Source organism: Cornus florida, unplaced genomic scaffold (genome assembly GCF_030987335.1).
Source record: "Cornus florida cultivar Cherokee Brave unplaced genomic scaffold, ASM3098733v1 CherokeeBrave_3.0.0_Hap2_Chr10, whole genome shotgun sequence".
NCBI lineage: Eukaryota > Viridiplantae > Streptophyta > Magnoliopsida > Cornales > Cornaceae > Cornus > Cornus florida.
The window spans coordinates 52,985,589-53,002,524 of record NW_026775580.1 but is presented as its reverse complement, the minus strand read 5'-3'; positions in this window follow the sequence as shown (position 1 = coordinate 53,002,524).

Here is a 16,936-nt window from a genome sequence, read left to right as displayed (position 1 = left end):
TTAAATTCTAGAATTAATACAAAGGCATGCTTACAAGTTGCATATGCTTAGAAAACAACCAATACAACATAAATATAAACCTAAAACATCCCTTACCTCATTTTGTGATGAAATTACAAATCCCCACCGAAACGAAAATGCTCTAAATCCAACGATACTCCTAGGTTATATCAAGGACTACGAGGGAAGCAACTTTAACCTTTGAGGCACCATGAAAATCCAAACCCGAACTCAAAAATGGTCGAATCGGCTTCTAATAAGGGGGATAGGTGCGCCTCGCCAAGGCCTACGATAAACACTAAAGCACTACGATATTTTACACGAGGGAAGAAGGTGGAAAAGAAGAAAAGAAGGTGGCAGCCCCTTAGGTTGCCATGGCTAGTATGGAACGTGGGGAAAAGAAGAGGAAAAATCTGATTTATTTTTCCCAAGCCCCTATTTATATAAAATCTCAAAAATAGCCTCGAACGGGTCCCACCAAGTCCGGAAAAGTGGAATTTGCGCAGACACGCTCAAACGGTAAAATACCGTGAACGAAAAAGAACCGAAATGAACAATGGAAGAAATGGCATCAAAAACTGAGTCCCGTGCTGGAAGATATGCCCCGAACAAGTTCGGCACTAATCGAAGCCGAAAACCCTAAAACTAGGGAAAACGACCGTGAGGAAATTCTAAGAGTACACGACTCGACAAAATGTGAAAATGAATCCCGTACAAGGATCAAGGCTTAAAATGAGGCATTTTGTAATAACTTTCGTTAATTGCACAATGACCCTTCCAAGAAAGGGTAACTGCAAAACTACCCAGAACAAAAATATCTTCCAAAAGATATCTTCGTAAAAACCCCTAAAATAAAATATCTTCAAAAAATATTTTTGAAAAACACCCCAAGAAACATCAATGTTTCTGAAGAATCCTTTCATCCATGCCCCTACGGGAGAAAGAAACAACAAGCGAGCTTTTCTCCAAAAGTAAAGATCCGCCTTTCGAGGAAATCATCTGGAATAAAACTCATGAAGTCAAAACTCAACTCTGAACATGAAAAGTAAGGTTATGCCAACAAAGTGACAAACAGGGAAAAGGACGAAAAGTGCATAGTGTCAAAAAACGAAAAAATGTGAAAATGACGCAATCCTTTAAGGAAGTTGTCAATCCAAAGGAAAGAGTCTCAGAAACCATTTTCGATCACTCGAGATGGCACTAAGTGATAAGCAAATGTACGCAAAAAAGAAAAATCAATAGAAAAAATTTATCCGTAAAAATCTGAGAAAAAGGAAAAGAAGGAAAATGATTGGATCATTACAGATCATCTCAAGTGAAAGAAAGAGTATTTTTGTTTGGAAATCAATGTTGATTAGTAGGTTGAGTGATCAAAAGATGGTTGGTGGTTGAATTATACTATAATTTAAGCTAAACAAATGCAATGTAAAACAACTAAAATAGATGAGGTGTAGAGAATATGAGAGGGGAGTCTTGGGTCATAAAGTTCACTACTAAGCATTACCTTCCTAGACATTCAATATTTGATGGATTAAGGGGGATTTTGTGTTGTAAATGAAAGCGTGTGCCATTAATTGAATATCAAGCATGGATGGCCAAGTAAGCATACATTGTCTAGCCAATCTAGTGAATAACACAACATATCAAATTAAGGCATGAATCCTTCCATAAGTCCACAATTAATGCACACTCATTAAATTAGAGAAATATATTACTTGCATTCATAAGCATGGAATATCAAACAACAAGTATGGATTGTCCCCCTATCTAAGAAAGTAAGGCAATTACACTACAACTAAGTTAGTGAGATGAAAATTAAACTAAGAAAGAGGCACAATCCATCAAGAGATAAGTATGAACCATCAAACAAACCATAAGAGTAATCTATTTAAACACTATGCCTTGACTATCACTAGATTCATAAAATCAACACACATATACATGCATTAATATCACAAAATCTAGAGATACACACATGAACATTCATTCTAACATACATAGATATATGGAGAGAACTAAATGATCAATTAGAAGTATTAAACCACACAAATCATTGAAGAAACAAGATTCATATATATAAGATGTCAAGGCAGTAATTACAACACTAATCCCTATTAATTACAAAACACCAAAGTCTATGAGGCATGTTTAGGGCTATCTCTAGCCCCAAGAGAATGATTTAGCCACTCATTGATGTTGTCATCCAACCCTCACGGGCTATCTCCGTAGTCTAAATTATCTTCCGCCTCTTGGTAGAAACCCTAGATGAGTGGAAGAACTTTCCCAAAAAAATGTGTATATCTCTCTCTAATCTCTAGCCTTTAATCTATCTCAATGTTGTATATCTACTCAAAATAGCCAAAATCCTTATATAGGTAGCTCAAATGTCATACCCAATGGTTAGACCTCGTGCACTAGTACCTCCAAATGATTGCACCATAAGCACACCTTTTATTTGGCTGGAACTCTATTTTTTACGCACTTGAGGCAGCTCGATGGATCATAAGGTTGTTTGGATCGATCGAACCATGGCGGCACACTTTTTGGATAAAGACAAGGCTGAGATATTTTTGGGATATTTTTAGGAAAAGGACAAAAATGGTAGGTGAGGATAAGATCAAAAGTGTTCGATCGATCGAAGGAAAGGTTAGATCAATTAAAAGGAAAATTTCCTAAAGATAAGGACAAAAGGCTTGATCCATCACAACATGGTTGGAACGATCACAGTGTGATCGATCGGAGCTTCATTCGATCGATCGAAGAAGGCTTCTTTTCACCACTTTGCTTCCACTTTGTTCCTTTCTTCCATTAAGCTTGAGATTACTTCTTTTATGCTCTAATTCAGCTGAATTGACTTATCTTAGGGATAAATGCCTAAAAAGGGAAATAACACGAAATTAGACTAAAACGAAAAAATAAGATAAAATAAGGTCCTAAAACATTTAAGATAAAGGGGTTTAAACGCGCACTTTTCAGCGTTTATCATCAACCAAAGGAGGTCTGACCGTCCTTAAACGGTTACCCACAAACATTAAGCCCATTCTCACTAAAGAGGCACCAATATTCCAAGCAAGCATTAGGAGAAAACTACCTCATGTATGCAATTTTTCAACCATTTCCAAGCAATCTCCCAAAATTTCAACATCAAGCAAGCAAGTATAGTCCTCCACACATCAAGACAATGATCACGTAATTCAAAACAACTCTAGAATCCTTTTTAAGTGAACCGACATCAAATATGTTGCTATCTAAGCTAACTAAAGAAATAATCACATCTAGCCTCAAGCTAGCACACAAATCTAATACCGATCATCAAGACAAAGAATTGACCTTTTATTAAAGCTTTATTCAACTAAGTGCGCTTATTCTTTTCACTCGATATATATATTTTTTTCCTAATCCTAAGGATCAAAGATGGAAGCATAGTGCAATGTGTTGATCTATTAAGCTTTCTAGCAATCCATGAAGTCGAGAGTTAGGTTAATGACTCCCAAACCGGACGGCTTAAGGGCGTTAGGTGTTTAAACACCCCTAAGGACTTACAAGCTCAAATCAACTAGGCTACAAATCAAAACAACCTCCATCTAATCATTTCCCACTTCTCACCTTTTGGGAGAAGTCCTCACTTTTTTATTTGCTTTTGTAACTTTTTTTTTTTCAATTATTAACCTAGAGTTTGGGCCCTCCACCTTTTGGCGTGAGAAATTCAGTGCTTGATGAGGCTAGAATCACGGCTACTCAGTGAAAAGGGTTTGTTATCTACGTTTATCAATAATGAAAGCTTTCAATGCGCTACTAGCTCAATTGGGATATAACTAAATCAATAATCAACAAAGCATGTACCCTACAAATGAATTCTAATGTGCGTCTGTGCTAATGTAGAATCCTAGAGTGAATCTCAAAACAATCACAAAATCAAGATGATGTGAACCACAAATGAAAGCAAGATATCAAACCTTCAAAAAATTTACTCCTAAATGACATCCACAAGGCATACAAGGAGTATTGAAATCTTAATTCAAGCAATTTTTTAATTCTAAGCAATATAGTCCTCAACAGATCAAAATCATAGCTAGTCATGGACCAATCATAGAAAATCCCTAAAATACATAAGTTATACTCAAAATCTTGAATTGAATGCAAAGAACACACATTACCCCCAAACTTAAACGGTACAATGTCCTTAATGTGCAAAGAGAACAAAAGAAAGAGGAAAGAGTATACCAGTGCAACTATGGCAATGAATGGTTATGACACAAGTATCCGAAATGATGGCACTGGGATAAAACCTCATCGGATAACAAATGTGATAATAATGGTGCACAGTGGGCATGCAAGTGCAAGTGGGATAGTAAATGAAATAAAGAGAGAGGGATAAGGATGGTTTTGAAAAATATGGGCGACACTCTCTCACTGAAGTCACTGGGATGCACCTGATAATGGAGTCAATCATAAACAAATATATCAATATAAGACCTTAACATCCAAAATATCGTGAATAAAAATAAAATAAAAATAGTATAAGGTACATCACAGTAATCGGGCTGACAGATTGGCCATAAAAATGGAATAATAGTATCAAAGTAACAGAGTAAAAACACAGTCATATATATAAGATAAAGCGAGAGAGAGATCAGGTAGAGGATGATGGTCTAGTAGGGCATGAACTCCGGATATATCTAAAAATGTCCTATAGCGCTGACATGACATCCGTGCGGAGAGTGGTCACATCTACTCGGAGGGAGACGATTGCATCCTCTAGTGTCTGGATACGCTCCCCTAAGATAGGTGTCTGAGCCTAAGCGTCAGCAATGACTGGATCATCCTGACAGGGAAATCTGGAGTCATCAGGAGACTGATGCTCGTCCTAGCTCTGCTCCTGAGAATGATGTGGTGACCCTACTGGAGGCTCCCGCTCCAGGTCAATATCTATGAAAACTCTCTCTCTGCTGCTGCTGCCTCCTCCCTAGCCTCAAGATCCTCTACCGCCTGGGCTACCTCAACCTCTAGACTCTTAATAAGAGCATTGTAGTTCTTATTCTAATCCTTCTTGCCATAATGGCAAGCACCAGTCTCAATGTGCTCCTCCAGGTGAAACGAATAGTGCTGGTCCCGAATGATCTGTGTAATCAAATGTGCAAATGGGAGGAACTTGGACCACTTCGGCCTGCTCTTACCGATGTAATCAGTATACAGCTTCATCATTACACTCTAGTAGAGTGCAGGAACTAAAAACTAATGCCCTGTAAGTGTCGGCGGCAGTAATGGTGCCATAAAGAACTGTGGCCATGTCTACATGTGACGGCCTCTGTAGAGTCGGGTAATCTATGTCTGGAGGGCAAGCATGTGAACACTGAGATGATGTCGCTAAAGTCTCAATAGTAATGCGGATGAGATGCCCATCTATAGTAGTTTGTAGCTCAGCTAGGTTACTTGGAGCTGACCGGAGGTTCTGGTAAAATAACCGAACAAGCCTCGGGTAAACTGGATTAGCCACTAGGGCCAAAATAGGAGAAAAATGGCGGCGGTAGATCTTACCATAAAACCACTTGGTCGTGATCGACCTGGCAAAGAACGCCTCATCTAATATAGACTCATGCAGCACTGAAAGGCGTGAATATCTTTTATCAACTTGATCTCGGACCATGCCAGGCTGTGCCGGTGGTGGCACTGAAATAAGTGAAAGAGGTGGCGTAGGCTGGGCCTCCTGTGATGGTAAAGAAACAGAAGAAGATGAGGAAGAGGAGGAGTGCTCGGGCTGATCAGGAGCTAGCTCCTCCGGCTACTCTATCTTCTACCACACTCGGCAGTTATATGTCCGGTTACCCATGGTCTTAAACCTAGTCATGGCCTAGAAAAAGAAAAAACACTTACAATTGTAGTCAGTAATAGGAAATGATATATAGAATTGAATGCAAAATTGATAGAAACATGCTTGTCAGATTAAGATAGACAACTCAAAATATAAGCACATGAATCTATCTATGCAAGTGATAATGCAGCCAAGTATAGACAATGAATGATCAAAAGTGTGAAACATGCTAGACATGACAGCAAAGAATGCAACCAATGTGGAAAACACAGGCATTGGGCATAAATGTAATAGCATGGACACAATAGAGGGTACAGGGCATCAATTATACAAAACAATGAAGTTCAAATGATCATGGAAAAATGCGATTGATCATGACATGCAATGGATCAATCGGGCCCTGATCGATCAGTGCACCTGTGTGATTGATCGAACCTACTGAGAAATGAAAAGTCACGGATTCGTAACGTGGAAGACATGGGGCGCATTCCATTGGTCACTTTAAGGCTCATGACCCCCTATACACCTCAACAAAGCATATATGATCACTTAAAATGGTACGTGACCCCCGATCTAAATTTAGAAACAAATCTATAAATACACATATATACATATATATATACACATGCTTGCAATTCTAAATATGGCAATAAAATCAATCATTGAAGGTTTCAAATCTAAGCATGGCAACATATTGAACTTGAATCAACATAAAATTTAAAAATAAAGCTTGAACTTACCTAAATTTAAGAAGAGAGATGAGATCGGAGATGGAGGAAATGGAGCTTTGCGACTCGCCGAAGGCGGGGAAGATGAGGGAAGCGTCGGGAGAGGGAGAGAGGGCTTTGGATCGATTGAATGAACGATCCAAATCACCCTTGAGTCACTTTTTAAAAAACTGGTCCCGACATGTGTGATCGATCACATGGTCCAATGGATCGATCGAACGTGGATCGGTCATGAAGGTGTTCAAATCAATCAAACTACAAAACAACAAAATATTTTTGAAAATTTTGAATTTTGAAAATTAAAAATATTTTTGGATTTTTTTTTTTTTTGAATTTAAATTTGAATTTTGAAATTTGAAAAAATCAAAGTCAAAGGGAAGAACACAGATTGATTGAAAGATGATCGATCAAAACTCGATCGATCTAAGAACTAAAAACTTGCAGACAACTTCGAACAATGCATAGAGAGATGAAATTTTTAGAGATTCAAAAATTTTCTAAGTATAGAACTGAGATCGATCGAAGGGAAGACTGGATCGATCAAACAAACTTTGAACGATTAGAGAGAAGGTTCAAACGATACACAAAGACTTGAAATATGCAAAGAATCTTCGCATGATGGAACAGAGACTTAGGAATTTGCAAAGATGATGTTCGATCGATCGAAGATCTCAAGAGATCGATCGAACAGACACTAAATTCTTAATTTGGAGATGAAAACACATGCATTCCCCATCAAAGTTTAAACAACATATAGAATCCCAGATTATATCTAGACGGCGCAAGAAAAGAAAAGAAAATAGAAATAAGAGAGGAATATGGTTGGCAAGTGGAATTGATGGTCCTTGATCAACAAAGTCTTTGGGCTTCCATACCCTTTTAATACTTGACTTAAAAACACTTCCATTTGAGGACCTTTTAGAAAGCAAACATTTGATTGTTCAAGACCAAGCAAAGACTCATTTTTGTCAAATTCATTTTCAGGACATTTTTCAACAACACACTTCTTCATGCTTGTCCAAAGAATTAGGGGTTGGATTGAAAATGTTCAACTTCACCTTCATATGGCCAAATGAAATTTTTATTATCCCCGTCCTACAATTAATGTTGGCATTAGCGGTTGCCAAAAAGGGACGGCCAAGATAACGGGAATTTGGCTCTTGGGATTTGGAATCGGTTCTGTGTTAATGACAACGAAATCAACCAGGAAGAAGAACTTATCAATTTTGATCAACATATCCTAAATAATACCCCGGGGCTTTTTGATGGATCAGTCGGCTAGTTGCAAAACTACCAACGTCGGTTTTAAGTCACTTAAGCCTAATTGAACATAAACTGAATATAGAAGAAGGTTCACACTTGCTCCTAAATCAAGTAAAGCTTGGTTAATGACATGATCACCAATGATGGAAGAAGTAGTAGGTGAACCGGGGTCTTTGAACTTGGGGAGGGTGTTATGTTGCAAAATGGAGCTTCCTTACTCGGTCAATGGTGCGGCCGTGTCGTAACACCCCAAATTGCAATAAAAGTGTGGCCAAATTTAAATTTATAAAGAGCCACTATTACCTCTAACTACTAATATAGCTAGGGTGAGTAGGGATCGTCCCAAGGGATTGGGGGCTATGCTAATATGGAAACAAGATCGGATTAGTAGGTCGAATGATCAAAAGATTGTTTGTTGATTAATTACACTACGATATAAATGAATTCAATACTAAACAACTAAAGTAAATAAAAGGGTAGAGAACAAGAGAGAAAGGTCTTGGGAGTTAGAGGTCACCACTAAACATCACCATTCTTGACATTCAATGTGTAATGAATGAGGGGAAACAAGTGTTGCAATTCAAAGAGGTGTGATTAATTAAATCAACAAGTATAGATTGACTAATTAAGCATACATTGTCTAAACAACCTAGTGAATAGCACAATATATCAAACTAAGTCATTAATCATTCCTTTAAGCTCATAATCAACACACTAACAAGTTAAAGAATTATACTACTTGCATTCATAAGTATGGAACATCAAACAACAAGCATGTATTGTCCTTATATCTAAGAAAGTAAAGCAACTACATTACTTCTAAGCTAAGGACATGAAAATTAAGCTAAGTAAACTAAGGTAGAGGCACAATCCATTAAGAAATAAGTATGAATCATCAAACAAACCACAAGAATATTCTATTTAAGCACAATGCCTTAACAATCTCTAGATCCATAGCATCAATACACATAGACATGCATTAATATCACAAAACTAAGAAATAAACATATGAACATCTACTCTAGCATACATAGATATATGGATAGAATGAAATGATCAATTAGAAGTATTAATTAACACAAATCATTGTAAGAACAAGATTCATATATAAATAAAGTGTTAAGACAACATTACAACACAAATCCCTTTAAAATACAAACCATTAAGGTCTAGAAGTCATGCTTAGGGCTAACTCTAGCCCCAAGAAGATGTTTAGCCACTCATTGATGTAGTCATCCAACCCTCAAGGGCCATCTCCATGCTAGAAATGCTCTTCTCCTTTATGGAAACCCTAGAAAAATAGAAAAACTCCCAAAATAGTGTATATCTCTCTAAGCTCTAGCCTCCTCTACAAGATATGTGATTCTAAGTTATGTTCTATTAAGATATGATGATATGAAGATATAATGTAAAAATGGCTCAAAATCCTTTTATAGGTAGCTCAAGTGTGACACCCAATGGTCAGGTCTCGTGCACTAGGTTCCCTTCAATGATTACACCATGAGCCATCTTTTAATGAGCTGGACTCTATTTTAATTTAGACTTAAGGAGGTTCGATCGATCGAATTCAGATGAGATCGATCGAACTGTGGCCAGATACATCGAAGTATGGCTAGATCGATCAATCATTGGCGGTGCCTTTTTGGAATAAGACAATTCTGAGATGTTTTGGGATATTTTGTGAAAAAGACAAAAGTGGTAGGTGAGAATAAGATTAAGGAAGTTCGATCGATCTGAAGAAAGTTGGATCGATTAAAGATGGAAATTCTTTAAGGATAAGGACAAGGGGTCTGATCCATCTTAGTGAGGTAAGATCGATCAATGTGAGATCGATCAAAAATATTCCTGATCAATTTAAGATTGCTGATTTCCACAACTTCGCTACATTCTTCCATTCAGCTTGAGATTGCTTTTTTTATGCTCTAATTTGGCTGAATTAACTTATTTTGGGGATAAGCACCTAAAAAGGGCAATAACATGAAATCATTCTAAAATGGGAAAGTAAGATAGATAAAGGTCCTAGAATAATCGAGCTTAAGGGGTTTAAATGCGCACTTTTCAGCGCTCAACACATCCCCAAACTTAAATATTACTAGTCCCTAGCAATGAACTACAAAGTAAAGGAATGAAATGAACAACTATACAACTATGAACTAGAAAGCAATAAATGGATAACGTCACTTTCGTAGGGGAACATGATTGCATTTAGCATATGCAACAAGCCTTTTAACCCCTAAGTTACCCCTAGTGGACGAGTGAAGTCTCGTGAAGGTTTCCAGAAATGATACCCATAAGCATTAAGCTTATTCTCACTAAAGAGGCACCAATATTACAAACAAGCATTGGGAGAAAACTACCTCAAGTATGCAATTTTTCAACCATTTTTAAGCAATCTCCTAAAATTTCAATATCAAACAAGCAAACATGGTCCTCCACACATCAAGAAAATGATCATGCAAATCAAAACAACTCTAGAATCCTTTTTGAGTGGACCGGCATCAAATATATTGTTATCTAAGCCAATTAAAGAAATGATCACATCATTACCCTCAAACTAGTACACAAATCTAGTACCGATCGTTAAGACAAAGAGCAGACCTTTTATTAAAGCTTTATTGATCTAGGTGCGCTTATTATTTTCACTCATTTTTTTTCTTCTAATCCTAAGGATCAAAGATAGAAGTATAGTGCAATATGTTGATCTATTAAGCTTTCTAGCGATCCATGAGGTAGAGCGTTAGGTCAATGACTCCCAAACCAGTAGTCCGATGGGATAGAGAGATGATTGGATTCAAGGTTGGCAGTTCAATCGATCGAATCTCTTTTGAGATCGATCGAACAGGTGCAAAATGCTTAATTTAAAAGTGAAAGTGCATGCATACTCAATCAAAGTCCCTAGCAATGTGTATGAACCCAGAATATATCTAGACGACGCAAGAAATGAAAGTTAAAATAGAAATAAGGGAGGAATAGGGTTGGAAACCTTACGAAGCACTAGTCTTTAACATCTCTAGCAAGACGCTGGGGTCTTTTAGCCCGGATCAAAAATCTTATGATGCATCCCCTCCTTGATGGGGTAAATGGTACTTTAAATCCTACCCAACAAATTGTTCCCTAAAGAACTCGTTGGATTTGAATCAAAGGAGATTGATTGTCCTTGGTCTATGCAATTCTTGGGCTTCCATACCCTTTCAAACTTTGTTTTTGAAACAACATTTTTAGAAATCCTATTGGAAAATGAACTTTTGGAAATTTGACCTTCAACCAACGACTCAACTTTATCACATTCATTGTCAACACACTTCTCCATAATACACACTTCTTCATGCTTATCCATTGAATTCAGGGTTGGACTAAAAATGTTCAACTTCATCTTTATATGCCCAATTGATATTTTCATTATCCCCATTCTACAATTTATGTTGGCATTTACGGTTGCCAAGAAAGGACGACCAAGGATAACCGAAATTTGATTCTTGGGATTTGGGACCGGTTCCGTGTCAATGACAACGAAATCAACGGGGAAGAAGAACTTATCAATCTTAATCAAAACATCCTCAATGATACCCCGAGGCTTTTTGATGGATCGGTCGGCAAGTTGCAAAACCACCAACGTCGATTTTAAGTCTCTTAAGCCCAATTTAACATATACCGAGTATAGAAGAAGATTAACACTTGCTCCTAAGTTTAGAAGAGCCCGATTAATGACATGGTCACCAACGATACAAGACGTAGTAGGTGAACCGAGATCCTTAAACTTTGGGAGAGTGTTGTGCTGCAAGATAGAGCTTACTTGCTCGGTCAAGACCACTTTCTTTGGTGCTTGGCTCTTGTTCTTCCTCTTTTGGGTGCAAAGATCTTTCAAGAACTTGGCATAAGCCAGAATTTGCTTAATTGCATTCAAAAGCGGAAAATTGATCTTCACTTGCCTAAACACTTTGATGATTTCGTTCACCTTGGTCTTTTGTTTTTCAATAGAAATGAACCATTTCAAGGCATTCGAAAATGGAGCCTTTGGCTCAAAGTCTTTTTCAAAATCTTTCTTTGGATCACTTTCAACACAAGAAGTTTTCAACTCATCCTTTAAATCACTTTTCAAATCATTTTTCATCACTTTCTCACAAAGATGATTATGCACATGCAATGAAGAAGGAATAGAATGTGAAACAGGACGGGTGTCAACTTTTGGTTGCACCGGTTCAGTCTCTTCGTTTTGGACACCAATTTAATTGTCCACAATTCTCCCACTTCTCAAAGTCGTCACTGCATTGACATGTTCAATTATGTGACCTTCATTGATTTCTACAACAAATTGTTGCTTTGTTGGGGCATTAAGAGGCGTCTTCCCTTTCTCTCTAGCATTTCAGGTACTAGCTACTTGCCCAACTTGGGTTTTTAGCTTAGCAATGGATTGAGAATAGGAATGAAGCAATTGAGTGTTTGCCTCTACAGTGCCCAAAGTGGTTAACACTTTCTCCTCAAAAGCGGGACTCCTAGAATTTCCCTGAGAATAAGATGATTGATTAGGAAAATGAGAGTTCGAAAATTGGTTTCCATGTGATGATTGAAACAAAGATCTATAACCTTAGGAACCTTGGCTTTGTATTGGAGGCGGAACATACTTTCCTTGAAAATCACCTTGGGGAGGGTTTAAGCCTTCCCCTTGGCTTTTCCAAGAGAACTTTGGATGGTTCCTCCATCCTGGATTGTAGTGTAAGCCATAAGGATTATTCCCTTAGTTGAAAAATGCAGCATTTACTTGTTCATGATGCTCACTTTGCACATGTCCATGGGGACAATTAGAAGTAGTACGTAAGACACTAGAACAAGTCATACAAGATTCATTATATGCATGATGATGATGATTAGGGGAGGAAGACATTTGATTTGCCGAATTGTGGTTGACCAAAAATTGATAAAACCTTTGAGTTAAAGATTTCACTTCAGCGGCTATGTCATTTGAATTGTCAACTTGATATAAGCCAATATTCTTCCTTCCACCTAGAATTCTACCATTTTTAGAAGACAACGGTCTATGCATGGAATTTTCACTCATACTTTCATACAATTATTAAACATCATTCTCATGTATATCAAGGTAAGAACCACCATTAGATGCATCTACCATTCCTTTTTTATTATTCGGCAAACTTTCAAAGAAGTATTTGACTAATTGTCACTTAGGGATGTCATGATTTCAACACTTCCTAAGCAAGTCATTAAATCTTTCCCATGCCTCATGAAACAGTTCCCCTTCCCCTTGAAAAAATTCATGAATGGAAGTTCTCATAGCATTGGTCTTTGATACCAGGTAGTACTTCTTCAAGAACTCTTGTTGCATTTCTGCCCAAAAATTTATCGAAAAAGGCCTAAGATTGTTGAACCAATATTTCGCTTTGTCCTTAAGGGTAAAGAAAAAAGTTTGAGTCTTAACACTTCTTCTGGCATGTCCGTGTATTTCACGGTGGAACACACTTCAAGAAACTCATGCAAATGCTTGTACGATTCTTCACTTGGAAGTCCATGATAGTTAGGAAGCATTTGAATGGTTTGTGGTTTAATGTCATAGTGATGTGCTCGAAATAGGGGCAATTGAATGCATATATTCATTTAAAACATAATGATCACGCAAAGCAATGGAAGGATTCCTAACCGGTGGTGCTAAACGAACACCATGATTAACTTAAACCATGGGAGGTTGTGGAACAAAAATTGGCCGAGGTATTCCCAATGGAATTTGGCCTTGTTGTTGTGCTGGGATAAATGGTCTAGGCATACCTAATGGTACTTGGATATTATCATGATGCACATTAGGGTGGAGGATGCCTTGTTGGTCTATATGACCAAGGTCCTCCATATGGTCGTCAAGTTACTCCTCCATTGATGAAATGGAGTGATGAGAACTACCTCTTCCCCTAGGATTACGAACAACCGATTCAAGATGCAAATTAGGAGGGACAAGAGTATGATTTAATGACCTATGACCATGCATGCACTAGCAAAACAAATAACAAGCAAATAGCAATCACTTCTCCTCCACAACAAATCAATCAACAAATCTCCATATACAATGATCCCATACTCCCATACTTGAACAATATGCAAAGAAAAAGTAAATTGCCTCCACACGGGCTCACGATTTACCTAAGAATGTAAGAACTTGCCACCACGCGAGCCGACGATTTAACTAGAGATTGAGATAGAAAGATCTCACAAAGGGTCCTTAAGCAACTTCGATTCATTTTTCAATTTTCCACTTAGCTTTGCAATTTTTAGATTTTAGCCCTTTGTGTATTTAGCTTAGCTCCTTACTTTTCAATTCTCCCTTGCTCAACTTCCTTGCTCAATTCACCTGACCAAATAAGAATAAACACAATAAGTAACTAAACAAAAAATAAAGTAAAAACATGATCAAAAGAGTACTAATTCCTAATTGTTTCCAAAATATGGTGTTGCCAATTCAATCCCTGGCAATGGCGCCAAAACTAGGTGCGGTCGTGTCGTAACAACCCAAATTGCAATAGAAGTGTGGCCAAGTTTAAATTTACAAAGAGCCACTACTACCTCTAACTACTAATATAGCTAGGGTGAGTAGGGTTCATCCCAAGGGATTGGGGGCAGTGCTAATATTGAAACAAGATCGAATTAGTAGGTCGAATGATCAAAATATTGTTTGTTGATTAATTAAACTACGATGTAAATGAATTCAATACTAAACAACTAAAGTAAATAATAGGGTAAGGAACAAAAGAGAGAGGTCTTAGGATCTAAAGGTCACCACTAAACATCACCATTCTAGACATTCAATGTGTAATGAATGAGGGGAAACATGTGTTGCAATTCAAAGAGGTGTGATTAATTGAATCAACAAGTATGGATTGACTAATTAAGCATCTATTGTCTAGATAACCTAGTGAATAGCACAATATATCAAACTAAGCCATTAATCCTTCCTTTAAGCTCATAATTAACACACTAACAAGTTAGAGAATTATACTACTTGCATTCATAAGTATGGAACATCAAATAACAAGCATGGATTGTCCTCACATCTAAGAAAGTAAAGCAACTACATTACTTTTAAGCTAAGAACATGAAAATTAAACTAAGTAAACTAAGGTAGAGGCACAATCCATCAAGAAATGAGTATGAACCATCAAACAAACCACAAGAGTATTCTATTTAAGCATTATGCCTTAACAATCTCTAAATTCATAACATCAATACACATAGACATGCATCAATATCACAAAACCAAGAGATAAACACATGAACATCTACTCTAGCATACATAGACATATGGATAGAATGAAATGATCAATTAGAAGTATTAATCAATGCAAATCATTGTAAGAATAAGATTCATATATAAATCAAGTGTCAAGACAACATTACAACACAAATCCCCTCAAAATACAAAGCATTAAGGTCTAGAAGGCATGCTTAGGGCTAACTCTAGCCCCAAGAAGATGTTTAGCCACTCATTGATGTAGTCATCCAACCCTCAAGGGCTATCTCCATGCTAGAAATGCTCTTCTCCTTGATGGAAACCCTAGAAGAATAGAAGAACTCCCAAAATAGTGTATGTCTCTCTAAGCTCTAGCCTCCTCTCCAAGATATGTGATTCTAAGTTATGTTTTATCAAGATATGATGATATGAAGATATGATGTAAAAATGGCTCAAAATCCTTTTATAGGTAGCTCAAGTGTGACACCCAATGGTCAGGTCTCGTGCACTAGGGTCCCTTCAATGATTGCACCATGAGCCATCTTTTAATGAGCTGGACTCTGTTTTAATTCGGACTTGAGGAGTTTCGATCAATCAAATTCAGATGAGATCGATCGAACTGTGGCCAGATCCATCAAAGTTTGGCCGGATCGGTTAATCCTTAGTGGTGCCTTTTTGGAATAAAACAAATATGAGATATTTTTGGGATATTTTAGGAAAAAGATAAAAGTGGTATGTACGACCCGGATTTCTCAACCCGGTGCGTTAGTGATGAACCGGAAGTTGACCCGATAACGGACCTGAAATGCGGAAGCAAAACAAGCCAAATGACCTCAAGAGATGTACGTCATCCCTAAGGCCCCAAAGTGACTCTCTATGAAGCCATGGAACTCAAATGAGCCAAGCAAATGAAGCAAGAATGCCTAACCCGAAAAGAGATGAACTAAGGGCAAAATGGTCATTTCTCACTGAAAAGGGTGCCACCGTGCACACCATTGGAAGGAAAACGAAAAATGAACAAAATTAAACTCAAGAATCGTCTGATTCTGAGTCTGGGCAGAAAAGATATGAAATTCCAACACCAGATGCGAAAGTTATGAAGCAATGACTTAACATTTTCTAATATTTTCATAATAAACTTTGAAAACAAAAGTGCATAGAAAACGAGATACATGTCATTGGCTTCAGGCCTCATCTCAAACATGTTAAATACATTGAAAAGAGTGCACTTATGTACACTTTACATATACGAATCAACAAATACAAGTTTAAACAAATAAGGCTACAAAGAGGCATCCTATGCTAACACTTGCATAAAATAAAAACATAGAAACTGTAAGCCATCCAAGGAGCAATGGAATCTTCCAATCCTGAGTCCTATACCTGAAATATGCCCCAGTATCATAGGGGTGAGTAACATAAAGCTACTCGTAGGAGATGAGCATGCATCGACCTAGCATTTTACAATTTTATCACCATATGGTGAAACATGTTAAAGGGGCTCATGCCACTTAATGTCTATGTCAAGATAAGACCTAGGAAGTATCCTAAGCTACCTAGATCATTTCTATCATATCACATTGTTCATGCAATTCAAACAACATGGAAACATGTTATACAAGGCAACAAGATATAGATTCTCAAAGTCTTCAACTTGAAATCCAAAATTACGAAAACAACAAGTGTGGGTCATGCCACCTAACGTCTATGTTCAAAATGAATCTATAAGGTCATTCCTAAACTATATTTGAACATCAAAACACAAATTATGATATCGATGCAATTTAACCAATAATGGAACTTCCAATACAACGCATGAAGCATGCTTTTACAAAGCTACATCTTAAGCTCAAAATAAGAAATCAAATAAGGAACAACAAGTTACGATATCATCTAGTTATCAAC